Source organism: Trichomycterus rosablanca, chromosome 15 (assembly GCF_030014385.1).
Source record: "Trichomycterus rosablanca isolate fTriRos1 chromosome 15, fTriRos1.hap1, whole genome shotgun sequence".
Taxonomy (NCBI): domain Eukaryota; kingdom Metazoa; phylum Chordata; class Actinopteri; order Siluriformes; family Trichomycteridae; genus Trichomycterus; species Trichomycterus rosablanca.
In genome coordinates, this window is record NC_086002.1 from 28,377,755 (window position 1) to 28,390,502 (window position 12,748).

Genomic DNA, 12,748 nt, shown 5'->3' on the forward strand with positions numbered 1-12,748 from the left:
CATCTTGAAGGCAGCACATGTTGCTGACAACAGTCTGGATCCTTTTTGTCTTTGGTCCGGATCACATGTTGTCCATTTTTCCATAAAAAGACCTGAAATGCTGATTCATCTGACCACAATACATGTTTCCACCTTTGGGCAAGATGGCGGCGCATGCACCTGAGCGTCTCACCAGGCTTAGCGATCTAGTGTTTATTGCCAATTTGATGTGTTTTCACTTGAATCACGCCTGCTGACCTGGAATACCTGGTTATAACGTGTAGACCCTTTATAACCAGGTATTATAACCACCAGAGGTTTCCTGCATTGTTACTGCTGCAGTTTATATCCCTCCAGATGCTAATGCTAACACAGCTATAAAAGACCTTTGTGAACCCAGATGGAGTCTTTATTGTTTCTGGAGACTTTAATCACTGCAGTTTAAGATCTGGACGTCCAAAGTTTCATCAGAAGCTCCACCCCTCCCCCACCCGGGTCAGTCTGATCACCTGTCTTTGTTCCTGCTCCTCAAGTACACCCCAGTCATCAGACGTCTGATACCCACAATAAGAACAGTAAAGATCTGGACGGAAGCTGCAGACTCATCTCTCCAGGACCATCAGCACAAACAATCATGTATATATTAAATATATCAGCTTATATACTCGACTTTATTTATTCTCATTCATTACCCAATCATTCAGCCACTTGTATTCACCTGGCATTACTCTGTAATTATATACTAGTCTACACACTGTACAATCAGCATGATCTGTTTAATATTCTTTACTTCTGTCTCCTCATTTCACTCACCTTCTCACTTCTGCACTAAAAATACACAAATATTACAAGTAATTCAGACACGACCAAATTAGGAGAAATGATTTTATAAAAAAGTTATAAAAATATCTTACTGAGTTCATCTGTATCTTCAGGTTCCTCCTTCTTCACAGGCTTCATCTGGAAACCTCCACACTGTTGGTCCTCTGAGAAGAGCAGTTCCACAGAAGCAACAAGTTCCGGAGGGATTAAAGTGACTTCACCTGAAATTCATCAATATGAGAAGAAGAAACTCAACAACTGGAGGAAACTGAAGGTTGTGGGTTTGATTTTACAATCACAAATAAATCCTAGTTAGATTAAAACTGAAATCCAGACTGGAGTGTAGCAGCACAGGACAGTACGGTACAGTACAGGTTCTAATCCCACTATCCACTTTCTCTTATTATTTCTACTGATTAGTGACTCCAATACTAACTGTACTGTACCACACTGTACTGTACCACACTGTACTGTACCACACTGTCCTGTACCATACTGTACTGTACCACACTGTACTGTACCATACTGTACTGTACCACACTGTACTGTAACATACTGTACTGTACCACACTGTACTGTACCACACTGTACTATATCACACTGTACTGTACCATACTGTACTGTACCATACTGTACTGTACCATACTGTACCTCACTGTACTGTACCATACTGTACCTCACTGTACTGTACCACACTGTACTGTACCATACTGTACCTCACTGTACTGTACCATACTGTACTGTACCATACTGTACTGTACCATACTGTACCTCACTGTACTGTACCACACTGTACTGTACTGTACCATACTGTACTGTACCTCACTGTACTGTACCTCACTGTACTGTACCATACTGTACTGTACCATACTGTACTGTACCTCACTGTACTGTACCTCACTGTACTGTACCACACTGTACTGTACCATACTGTACCACACTGTACTGTACCACACTGTACTGTACCATACTGTACCTCACTGTACTGTACCACACTGTACTGTACCATACTGTACCACACTGTACTGTACCACACTGTACTGTACCATACTGTACCTCACTGTACTGTACCACACTGTACTGTACCATACTGTACCACACTGTACTGTACCACACTGTACTGTACCATACTGTACCTCACTGTACTGTACCACACTGTACTGTACCATACTGTACCACACTGTACTGTACCATACTGTACTGTACCACACTGTACTGTACCTCACTGTACTGTACCACACTGTACTGTACCTCACTGTACTGTACCATACTGTACCTCACTGTACTGTACCACACTGTACTGTACCTCACTGTACTGTACCACACTGTACTGTACCATACTGTACCACACTGTACTGTACCACACTGTACTGTACCATACTGTACCTCACTGTACTGTACCACACTGTACTGTACCATACTGTACCACACTGTACTGTACCACACTGTACTGTACCATACTGTACCTCACTGTACTGTACCACACTGTACTGTACCATACTGTACCACACTGTACTGTACCACACTGTACTGTACCATACTGTACCTCACTGTACTGTACCATACTGTACTGTACCATACTGTACCACACTGTACTGTACCATACTGTACTGTACCACACTGTACTGTACCTCACTGTACTGTACCACACTGTACTGTACCTCACTGTACTGTACCATACTGTACCTCACTGTACTGTACCACACTGTACTGTACCATACTGTACCACACTGTACTGTACCACACTGTACTGTACCATACTGTACCTCACTGTACTGTACCACACTGTACTGTACCATACTGTACCACACTGTACTGTACCTCACTGTACTGTACCACACGGTACTGTACCATACTGTACCACACTGTACTGTACCACACTGTACTGTACCTCACTGTACTGTACCATACTCTACTGTACCACACTGTACTGTACCACACTGTACTGTACCACACTGTACTGTACCATACTGTACTGTACCATACTGTACTGTACCGTACTGTACTGTACCACACTGTACTGTACCACACTGTACTGTACCACACTGTACTGTTTGTTTGTTTATTTGTTATTCATTACACAAGGTTCATCAGTTCACAAGTTTTATATCAAGCACAGTCTTGGACAATTTTAGTATCTTCAATTCACCTCAGTAGCATGTCTTTGGACTGTGGGAGGAAACCGGAGCACCCGGAGTAAACCCACGCAGACACGGGGAGAACATGCAAACTCCACACAGAAAGGACCCGGACCGCCCCACCTGGGGTTCGAACCCAGGACCTTCTTGCTGTGAGGCGACAGTGCTACCCACTAAGCCACCGTGCCGCCCCCCACACTGTACTGTACCATACTGTACTGTACCATACTGTACTGTACCATACTGTACTGTACCTCACTGTACTGTACCATACTGTACTGTACCATACTGTACTGTACCACACTGTACTGTACCATACTGTACTGTACCACACTGTACTGTACCATACTGTACTGTACCACACTGTACTGTACCATACTGTACTGTACCATACTGTACCACACTGTATTGTACCATACTGTACTGTACCATACTGTCTGGTGGAAAAGTGGCATCATGCTCCACATTTACTTACAGAAGAAATCATCATCATCTTCATCCTCCTCCTTTTGTATTATTTTCTTCTGGAATTCTTCATTTTGTGGATCCACAGGGGTGACGTCTCCCTCTTCTGCTGACTGCATTATTAATGCTCTAATTAATAGACAGACAGACAGACAGACAGACAGACAGACAGACAGACAGGCTTTAGACTGTCTTAAAACAGACTTCTTTAGACTGTTGTAATTGGCTGTTTTTATTGTTATGAACTGAAGCTGGTCTGTACACAACCAAACTGACACTTTGCTTAAGTTTGTCATCCCATTATTTCAAACTCCTACAGTAAATTATCTCAAAATCACAAACATGAGTACTAGAGTAAATGTTCTTCATGATCATAGGATTTTTAAAAAGTGGTATAAACACAACCGAATAGACACTTCACATGAGTTTGAGATCCGATCACAACAAATTCCTACAGTAAAAATGTCTAAAATGTATTTCATTAATAACAGAGTCGATGCTCTTCTTGAACTGAGTGGATCAGAACATGGTAAACAATGTTTATTAAACTGTAAACAGCAGTTTTACCCTCTTCAACGCTTCGGGTACCGTAATACATGGTTTAGACGCGCAGTAAAACATTTAGTGTAGATGGCGCAGTGATAATTCAACAAAGTTCCACTATAAACAAAGTTCCACTATAAACAAAGTTCCACTATAAACAAAGTTCAACTATAAACAAAGTTCCACTATAAACAAAGTTACACTGTAAACAAAGTTTAAAAATATCACGTGTTTATATAAAAATGTGAGATTTAATCATGAAGAAACTCAATCATTTCCGCTCAATTGATTCATTTAGATGGATCACTTCAAATGAATCGGTTCATCACTACTGAATCATGTGCGATACTAACAGCAAGGAGCAGATAATACTTTGTTTAAATAAAAGTGGAGTTAAAGCTCCTCAAATCCTCAGTGATGTTTTATTATGAACTGTAGTTTTATTATGAATTAGAATGTAGTTATAATGAAATATAAGGGTTATAATTAAATACATATTTTACTTACAGATGAGGCTCTACAGTACAAACACAGCAGCTTCTTGTTCTTCTTATGATGTTTAATGGCGGATGGCAGAACAACTTAAGACGCACCAGCGTCACCAACTGGACTGGAGTTGAACAGCAGCTCAGCAGATATAAACCTCCATTAGCCCTGTATCTCTCAGTTAGATTTAGAGAGGACTACTAGTGGTGTGTGATACTGCAGAATCTGGTATCAATCCAAAACCAAGTACATACAGGGCCGGTATTGATCTGATACCGATACTTTTTAATGATTAAGGTTTATGCATCATTAAATTGCTAAATCTGAATGAATTTTCATGACTTTTAGGTGAATTCTTGTAATACATACATTTTTGTAAGTAGCTGCTCTCAGTAGGGTTGTAGATAAATTCAGATATATAAAGCTCAGATTTCTTCTTTATGGTGCTTTACTTTCTTATAACGTGTCCTTTTACTTTACACATTTAGTTTAAATAAAAATAAACTAGACTAATGTTAGACATATTGGGGTGGTTTCCCGGACAGAGATTAAGCCTAGTCCTAGACTAAAACAGCCTTTTAAACTAAATTAAAAGAAATCTGCTTTCTCAGTCATGGCTTAAAATAGGCCTAGATTAAGCCTAATTCTGAATGATCTAATTTGATTTCTTGAATGAAGATTAGATCTATTGCAGGACCAAATTGAGGCTTAATTTAAACCCCACAGGAGGCAGGTTTAACTTCAGATTAATGTTGTTTGTCAAAGAAAACAAATGAATTACTTGCACTATGTCAATGAAGATCAGTGAGTACCACCAGCTAGACATGTTACTGCTGACAAAAGTGACCCGTTACTTAATTTTGATGACATTAGTTTTTGAGAACGTTTTAGAATGTACAACTCCAAATCAGAAAAAGTTAGACAGAATGGAAAATGCAAATAATAAAAACACAGAGTTTCTTACATTTACTTTGGTTTTATTTGATTGCAGACAGGATGAACCTGAAATAATTAATGTTTTATCTGCTCAACTTCATTTCATTTATTAATGAAGATCTCAATATACTTTTCTGTATTAATGCTGCATCATAGAGTGTAAATGACCTTTACCGGGGGCACTGACACACCTCATACCATGACACACCCTGGTACTGACACACCCCCATACCATGACAGACCCTGGCACTGACACAGCCCCATACCATGACAGACCCTGGTACTGACACTGAGCCAATAATGAGATACTCCGTCTTATGGGTATTCAATAGAAGAAAGTTTGAGCCATGAGTTAACCACAGCCATGAGTTAAGATCACAGATGCACTCGGTGAGGGATGGTGGTGGAAATGGATCAGATGGTATAAGGTTTATAAGGTGTCCTCAGTGTAGCAGTGAAAATTTAACCCATGATGACGAAATATTTCACCAAGGGGCAGGATGTAAATAAGAAACAGCAACGGTCCCAACACTGAGCCGTAGCTAGTTTTAAGATAGTTTGAGACTCCATAGTCCAGGTGTTAGTAATCAGTAGCTAATCTGTGTTTCAGAAAGTCTTTTTTAAAGACAGGATTTACTATTCCAGATTAAGGCCTACTCCTGTCTTAAATTAAACCCTGTCTGGGAAACCACCCCTAAATGACCCAGGTTGTCAATAATGTTAATTCCCTTATGTGATATTGAAGCTTTCTTAGTTTAATGCTCAGTTTCAACCTAGTACAAAGATGTAGCTTGTCATAATCTTTTGTATCCCTTGTAGGCAGCACCATTTTTCACAGATGAGCCCCTTATTTAGAGTAACATACATGCATTATTAATATTATTTCATTTTCATTTCATTTCATTTTCAGCATTTAGCAGACGCTTTTATTCAAAGCGACTTACACAATGGGAACACGATGAGCAATTGAGGGTTAAGGGCCTTGCTCAGGGACCCAACAGTGGCAACTTGGTGGTGGCGGGGCTTGAACCGGCAACCTTCTGTTTACTAGTCCAGGACCTTAACCACTGAGCTATCACTGGCCCAATATTATTAATAATGTGGTGAAAATTCCTGCATTTTTTAAAAATCGCAATATACTGTATATATCGCAGGAAAAAAAATCGCAATGTCAGTTTTTTCCAATATCGTGCAGCCCTAGAATCAAACTCACACCTTTCTGACTGTAAGTGTATGTTCACTACCTGTTCTATTTACAGTGCTGATGAAAGTCACTAAATGACATAAAATCAGTCTGTTAACTGGGCTTAGATTAGGCTCAGCAACTAAACCAGTCCCTCAAAGGCCTTGCCCCGTGTGAGGATCGAACTCAAGACCTTCAGATTATGAGACTGACACGCTACCTACTGCGCTAACGAGGCTGACATGAACATAAGTAGACAAAAACATGTGGAGATGTCTGAATCCGACCGTTTCTTTGGCTGAAGTTTAGGCACAATATTGAAAATCAGATTTGATTCTAATGAACGGCTCTTTCAAATGAAGCGAGTCGCATCTCTGGGAGCCGTTATATATATATGTTTAATATGTTTTCATTTTTGTGGTGTTCTTATCGGCTGTAATACACCCAATCTGCTTCACATCAGTACGGGGAATGAATCAGTCATAATAAAAGCTGTTTATTGTCGGAATTCAAATCCGAAACACATCACACACACACACACACACACACACACACACACACACACACAGAGAGAGGGAGATAATATTATATTCTATAAACTTGCACAAGTGTGTTTTTTTTTTTGCAAGTTCAGGCTTGTCAGTGAATGTAACCGTATTCGGTACACAGAGATATTATATTGACATGCTTGCGCGTTATGCCAACCCACCCCATGGTTTTGAATGGCAAGGTGCTAACTGTTAACTTAGCACCAAAACCTGATGGAATCACTGTCTAAGTACTTCGGCTGAAGTTTAGGTACAATACTGAAAAGCAGAATCTAAATGTAAGCATCAAGAACAAGATGAGAATAAAACTCCCACCCTTCTGAAGATCTGTAGATGTATGTTCACTACCTGTTCTATTTACAGTGCTGATGAAAGTCACTAAATGACATGAAACCAGTCTGCTAACTGGGCTGCAACTAAACTGGTCCCTCAACTGCCTTGATGCTTAGATTTAGATTCTGTTTTTCAATATTGTGCTTAAACTTCAGCCAATGAAACGGTCGGATTTTGATGTCTCTACATGTCTTTGTCAGCCTCGTTAGCGCAGTAGGTAGCGCATCAGTCTCATAATCTGAAGGGCGTGAGTTCGATCCTCACACGGGGCAAGGTCCTTGAGGGACCAATTTAGTTACTGTGCCGAATCTAAGCCCAGTTAGCAGACTGGTTTCATGTCATTTAGTGACTTTCAAAAAAAGCAGGAATTTTCACCACATTATTAATAATATTAATAATGCACGTATCTTACTCTAAATAAGAGGCTTATCTGTGAGAAATGGTGGTGCCTACAAGGGATACAAAACATTATGACAAGCTACATCTTTGTACTTGGTTGAAACTGAGCATTAAACTAAGAAAGCTTCAATATCACATAAGGGAATTAACAGGATTGACAAAATGGGTCATTTAATATTTTATTTCACAATCTTTAAGTAGTAAATATTATTAAAAAAAAACAAATAAACTATGCAAACAAAATAGCAGCTATACACCTGTTCCAAATCCCAGATGCCTTATTAAGCTCACTACTGAGGCATCTTAATATTTCAATGTTATTTTGACTTAAGAACGTGTGAGAATCGGAAGCGTCCTTAGTAATGAAGGCAATCCCAGAATTCATTGCGGCATCTCTTCTCTCACAGAAAAATAAACATGGCTGACATTCGTTTTTGTCTGCAATTTTTTAAAGAACGTGTACATTTAAATATTGTAAATATATATTATAGTTTATACTCTTTCTGTTTTTAAACAAAAGCATAAAAAGCCAACAAAAGCCTCTTCATTATGTAAACATACCTTTTATATCTACACTTTATATTTAGATTATTTTATCAGTTCTACAATTACAGACTGTAGTTCATTTGTTTCTTTCTATACTGTGATAGCCTCCTTTTTGTTCTTGATGACCAGGACCCCCACAGAGCAGGTATTATTTAGGTGGTGGATCATTCTCAGCACTGCAGTGACGCTGACATGGTGGTGGTGTGTTAGTGTGTGTTGTGCTGGTATGAGTGGATCAGACACAGCAGTGCTGCTGGAGTTTTTAAATACCGTGTCCTATACTCACTGTCCACTCTATTAGACACTCCTACCTAGTTGTTCCACCTTGTAGATGTAAAGTCAGAGAAGATCGCTAATCTATTGCTGCTTTTTTTAGTTGGTCATCTTCTAGACCTTCATCAGTGGTCACAGGACGCTGCCCACGTGGCGCTGTTGGTTGGATATTTTTGGTTGGTGGACGATTCTCAGTCCAGCACTGACTGAGGTGTTTAAAAACTCCAGCAGTGTCTGATCCACTCATACCAGCACAACACACACTAACACACCACCACCATGTCAGTGTCACTGTAGTGCTGAGAATGATCCACCACCTAAATAATTCATTGAGTGTGTAAAACAGTTTTTGCTGTTTCTCATGTTTTGTGAATCTGGCAGTTGTTTAGTATTCATTTCATGATAAATAGACCACTTGAATGGTGTTAAAAAGACTTGAAATAAAATCTTTTTACATTTGACTTCAAATGGAATTTTTTTTTTCTTTTGTAACGCGATACAAGGTTTTGAACTGAACAGCATATATATTTCATACCCCATTGCTGCCAGCTTGACACTGATAAATTCTGTAATGACTTTAAGTCTTGATAACCTGCTATAATAAACATACGAATAAAAAAAAAATCAAAGTTCCTCCTCGCATTTACAACAAATATGTTTTTTTGGAGAAAGACATGTTAATACTGTAACATCAAATTAATCAATTGACAGGAAAATTTATGATGGTCTGACATAACATTTGATAATGAATAAAAGACAAACAGTCATGGACAATTCAGTATCTCCAATTCACCTCACTTGCACATCTATGGACTGTGGGAGGAAACCGAAGCATCCGGAGGAAATCCACACAGATACAGGGAGAACATGCAAACTCCACATAGAAAGAACCCCGACCGCTCCACCTGGGAATTGAACACTCACACATACATTATATATACAGTGTATCACAAAAGTGAGTACACCCCTCACATTTCTGCAGATATTTAAGTATATCTTTTCATGGGACAACACTGACAAAATGACACTTTGACACAATGAAAAGTAGTCTGTGTGCAGCTTATATAACAGTGTAAATTTATTCTTCCCTCAAAATAACTCAAAATACAGCCATTAATGTCTAAACCATCGGCAACAAAAGTGAGTACACCCCTAAGAGACTACACCCCTAAATGTCCAAATTGAGCACTGCTTGTCATTTTCCCTCCAAAATGTCATGTGATTTGTTAGTGTTACTAGGTCTCAGGTGTGCATAGGGAGCAGGTGTGTTCAATTTAGTAGTACAGCTCTCACACTCTCTCATACTGGTCACTGAAAGTTCCAACATGGCACCTCATGGCAAAGAACTCTCTGAGGATCTTAAAAGACGAATTGTTGCGCTACATGAAGATGGCCAAGGCTACAAGAAGATTGCCAACACCCTGAAACTGAGCTGCAGCACAGTGGCCAAGATCATCCAGCGTTTTAAAAGAGCAGGGTCCACTCAGAACAGACCTCGTGTTGGTCGTCCAAAGAAGCTGAGTGCACGTGCTCAGCGTCACATCCAGCTGCTGTCTTTGAAAGACAGGCGCAGGAGTGCTGTCAGCATTGCTGCAGAGATTGAAAAGGTGGGGGGTCAGCCTGTCAGTGCTCAGACCATACGCCGCACACTACATCAAATTGGTCTGCATGGCTGTCACCCCAGAAGGAAGCCTCTTCTGAAGTCTCTACACAAGAAAGCTCGCAAACAGTTTGCTGAAGACATGTCAACAAAGGACATGGATTACTGGAACCATGTCCTATGGTCTGATGAGACCAAGATTAATTTGTTTGGTTCAGATGGTCTCAAGCATGTGTGGCGGCAATCAGGTGAGGAGTACAAAGATAAGTGTGTCATGCCTGCAGTCAAGCATGGTGGTGGGAATGCCATGGTCTGGGGCTGCATGAGTGCAGCAGGTGTTGGGGAGTTACATTTCATTGAGGGACACATGAACTCCAATATGTACTGTGAAATACTGAGAAGAGCATGATCCCCTCCCTCCGGAAACTGGGTCGCAGGGCAGTGTTCCAGCATGATAATGACCCCAAACACACCTCTAAGACGACCACTGCTTTATTGAAGAGGCTGAGGGTAAAGGTGATGGACTGGCCAAGCATGTTTCCAGACCTAAACCCAATAGAACATCTTTGGGGCATCCTCAAGCGGAAGGTGGAGGAACGCAAAGTCTCGAATATCCGCCGGCTCCGTGATGTCGTCATGGAGGAGTGGAAAAGCATTCCAGTGGCAACCTGTGAAGCTCTGGTAAACTCCATGCCCAGGAGAGTTAAGGCAGTTCTGGGAAATAATGGTGGCCACACAAAATATTGACACTTCAGGAACTTTCACTAAGGGGTGTACTCACTTTTGTTGCCGGTGGTTTAGACATTAATGGCTGTATATTGAGTTATTTTGAGAGAAGAATAAATTTACACTGTTATATAAGCTGCACACAGACTACTTTTCATTGTGTCAAAGTGTCATTTTGTCAGTGTTGTCCCATGAAAAGATATACTTAAATATCTGCAAAAATGTGAGAGGTGTACTCACTTTTGTGATACACTGTATATATATATATATATATATATATATATATATATATACAGTGTATCACAAAAGTGAGTACACCCCTCACATTTCTGCAAATATTTCATTATAACTTTTCATTGGACAACACTATAGACATGAAACTTGGATATAACTTAGAGTAGTCAGTGTACAGCTTGTATAGCAGTGTAGATTTACTGTCTTCTGAAAATAACTCAACACACAGCCATTAATGTCTAAATAGCTGGCAACATAAGTGAGTACACCCCACAGTGAACATGTCCAAATTGTGCCCAAATGTGTCGTTGTCCCTCCCTGGTGTCATGTGTCAAGGTCCCAGGTATAAATGGGCAGCAGGGCTGTTAAATTTGGTGTTTTGGGTACAATTCTCTCATACTGGCCACTGGATATTCAACATGGCACCTCATGGCAAAGAACTCTCTGAGGATGTGAGAAATAGAATTGTTGCTCTCCACAAAGATGGCCTGGGCTATAAGAAGATTGCTAACACCCTGAAACTGAGCTACAGCACGGTGGCCAAGGTCATACAGCGGTTTTCCAGGACAGGTTCCACTCGGAACAGGCTTCGCCAGGGTCGACCAAAGAGGTTGAGTCCACGTGTTCGGCGTCATATCCAGAGGTTGGCTTTAAAAAATAGACACATGAGTGCTGCCAGCATTGCTGCAGAGGTTGAAGACGTGGGAGGTCAGCCTGTCAGTGCTCAGACCATACGCCGCACACTGCATCAACTCGGTCTGCATGGTCATCATCCCAGAAGGAAGCTGACGCACAAGAAAGGCAGCAAACAGTTTGCTGAAGACAAGCAGTCCAAGAACATGGATTACTGGAATGCCCTGTGGTCTGACGAGACCAAGATGAACTTGTTTGGCTCAGATGGTGTCCAGCATGTGTGGCGGCGCCCTGGTGAGAAGTACCAAGACAACTGTATCTTGCCTACAGTCAAGCATGGTGGTGGTAGCATCATGGTCTTGGGCTGCATGAGTGTTGCTGGCACTGGGGAGCTGCAGTTCATTGAGGGAAACATGAATTCCAACATGTACTGTGACATTCTGAAACAGAGTATGATCCCCTCCCTTCGAAAACTGGGCCTCATGGCAGTTTTCCAACAGGATAACGACCCCAAACACAACCTCCAAGATGACAACTGCCTTGCTGAGGAAGTTGAAGGTAAAGGTGATGGACTAAACCCAATTGAGCACCTGTGGCGCATCCTCAAGTGGAAGGTGGAGGAGTTCAAGGTGTCTAACATCCACCAGCTCCGTGATGTCATCATGGAGGAGTGGAAGAGGATTCCAGTAGCAACCTGTGCAGCTCTGGTGAATTCCATGCCCAGGAGGGTTAAGGCAGTGCTGGATAATAATGGTGGTCACACAAAATATTGACACTTTGGGCACAATTTGGACATGTTCACTGTGGGGTGTACTCACTTATGTTGCCAGCCATTTAGACATTAATGGCTGTGTGTTGAGTTATTTTCAGAAGACAGTAAATCTACACTGCTATACAAGTTGTA

At 40.8% G+C, this 12,748-nt stretch overlaps 2 non-coding genes across 2 annotated transcripts; one reads left to right on the top strand and one right to left on the bottom strand.

The window, feature by feature from the left end:
• Positions 1-6,717: 6,717 nt before the first annotated feature.
• Positions 6,718-6,790, bottom strand: trnam-cau (transfer RNA methionine (anticodon CAU)). The gene has a single exon. It is a non-coding gene; the product is annotated as a tRNA-Met (tRNA).
• Positions 6,791-7,632: 842 nt separating this feature from the next.
• On the top strand, positions 7,633-7,705 carry trnam-cau (transfer RNA methionine (anticodon CAU)). The gene has a single exon. It is a non-coding gene; the product is annotated as a tRNA-Met (tRNA).
• Positions 7,706-12,748: the final 5,043 nt, after the last annotated feature.